Consider the following 2,705-nt stretch of genomic DNA (forward strand, 5'->3'; position numbering starts at 1 on the left):
TGGTCTGAATTCTGTTTTCGTAATAATAATCTTAATATCTTAATTATTTAAATTTTGTTATTTTTTTCAAGAGGCAGGACTCTCATGCATAACTTACTAATTTAATAATCAATGATATACTTCAGTGTCATATTTTAAAAATAGGTGGATTTGTAAGTTCAACCTAATCGTAGCTTAATTTGTGCAATGTTCAAAGTAAGCAATCGAAAGTTTAAGAGAGTTACTGGTCTTTACAAAATGCGGCCAAACATACAGGAAATAAGAATGATTGTCATTATCACTTACAAACTGTTGGGTACTAACAAAGTGTCTTTATCTTTAGGGAAAATATGTCCATCGATACTGATATCACATGAAGGTTACATCCTGGAATAAATATGAACTTTATTCATAAACCTCTTCTAATACAAACTTATAAAACATGAAGGCAACAAAACTAGATCTGAACATGTAAGTGAAAGCTTCAACGCAAGCACACATTGACTTTGAATTCATTGCAAACAAAACAGTATCTAAACCTGTCTCCTCAAAAGGCCAAATATTTGCTTTAACAATAGAAAACTTGGCCACAACAAATAGGATTAATCGAAATCTGGTAGGCATCAAGATACAGGTTTTGAGAGTTAAATTTGACACTATGCTGATGATACTGTACAATGTTCCTCAGAATTAAAAGACTCCACGCCTGATAAATATTATAAAAAAATAAATAAATGAAATTATTAATCCAAACGTCCTATCCTTTTTCTTGAGGTTGAATGCACTAATATCAATAACAATATTTAATTTGAATAAATGTTTTAGAAAGCTTACATATGTACGCAAAGTACTACACACAAAAATTTGGATTCCACCTACTCACATAGCCATGAAAAGAAAATACAGCTTTCAGCAATCAGTTTCTGTCTGTTTTCCTTATTTGTTATGACCTTTAATATCATTACATTATTTTATCCACATATATCCTTAAGTGTAAAAACATAAAACTGCATTGACAGGGGAGCACAGTAACACTGATTTCAAAATTCAACTTATTTTACAATATAACAGCTTAAAGGGGAATAAAACAAACAAAGAAAGTTATTCACTGTTTACTAACAGTGGCGCTGAAACTGAAATTCTGATATTAGCACTATGTCTCTATTTATTAAACGTCTTTCCTGTTCCACTAAAGCAGCACATTTGTCTTGCCCTCGAGAAATAGAACAGAGGACCTATGAGCACACCCATCATCGGGAATAAAAGAGATGTTTCAAAAATATTACACATAACCGTAGTCAAAAAATTATGCCTATAGTATATGTATAAGACCATAGGAAACAACACCAGGACTGGGAGGTAAGATATCACTGAAGGCACCACCACAATCAACACATTAGACATTGCCTGTCTCTTTAGTGGTGAGTCAGAGCGTCGCTGGTTTCTGTGTGTGGTGTGGGCAGGGCTTTGCTGCCACAGTGACCAGACCACACCCCCAAGGCAGGCAAGCATTATGATGAAGAGGCAGGAGATGATGATGGAAACAACCACCATAAGGAGAGTTATGTCATCCACTAAAACTGTAAAAACAAAGAAAAGGTAATATCAAAACACTGAATTCAACTTTGGAAAGAAGTTGCTTTATTACATGTAAGTATTTGTAATCACGTAGAAGTTAATTTGAAAATGTCCTTAATACTTTTTTGTATTTTGTTTGGTTGTATTTATTGATTATATAGCATTCTGTTGTGAGCTTTTATTCTGAAATCAGTGTGTTAGAAGTACAGCATCCTGTTTTATCCTCAGAAAGAGTGGGCCATTTTATACATAAAGGCTATACCTTGGCTCCCACGACGATGCCATGTTAGCTACGTAGTTTCTGTTCTGAACAGCTCTTACCTGCGGCCACACAGAAGGACAAGGTGATGGCCCACACCACAGCAGAAACAGCTGTTCGGTACTCCCACCTCCTCACTCTCAGGTACAGCACAGGTCTCATCACTGCCAGGTAGCGCTCCATACACATGCTGGTTAGCAGCAGGGGGCAGCCTACCATGTTGAACATACTGAAGATGTCTTGTACCATGTAGATTGGATGTGTTGTGTTGAGACCTCGAGACATGGATGAAAAGTTTGGGAAATAAACAATTACAGGGTTAGTTTTAGTGGAATTTGAACATTGTAAGATGTAAATTTTAGGCGCTGATAGTTGCCTCCTGGAAAATATTATAAACCTTAAACCAAAATAAGGATAAACTAACATGAATTAACAAAGAAAGACCAGAAAAATGTGCCAGGCATCTTACTCGATGTGTTGGTGCCCATTAGACAAGCAAGTGATTCTGCAAAAAGCTGGAAGGTGATCACTCTTGGTTGGTAAAGGAATGAAGTTGATGCTGAACTCGCAACATTTCTTCTAGACTGGTAAGTAAACAGCTGGACAGCTATCAGCTCGCAAAACTTCGAAATAGCTCCTTGAAAGTGACATATTTTACCACTCCGTCTCACAACCCGCTGCAAACCACTTGTCTTTTGTTGTGGTTTATATTCTGGCAGAGCAGGGTTGAATTTAAGTGGACTTTGCAAAATTCAGCTCATAAAATTGAAAAATTCCTGTATGAAGGTCACCTCTGACATGAGCGATTGCAGTAGATCAAAGGCACAGATTTATAAGTTCACTTTCTAAGATCTTCATCGAATCCACAAATACACAGAAATGATCAGAT

The sequence above is a fragment of the Trachinotus anak genome, unplaced genomic scaffold, assembly GCF_046630095.1.
Source record: "Trachinotus anak isolate AG129_WGS33_773 ecotype Australia unplaced genomic scaffold, CSIRO_AGI_Tana_v1 ptg000018l, whole genome shotgun sequence".
Lineage (NCBI taxonomy): Eukaryota > Metazoa > Chordata > Actinopteri > Carangiformes > Carangidae > Trachinotus > Trachinotus anak.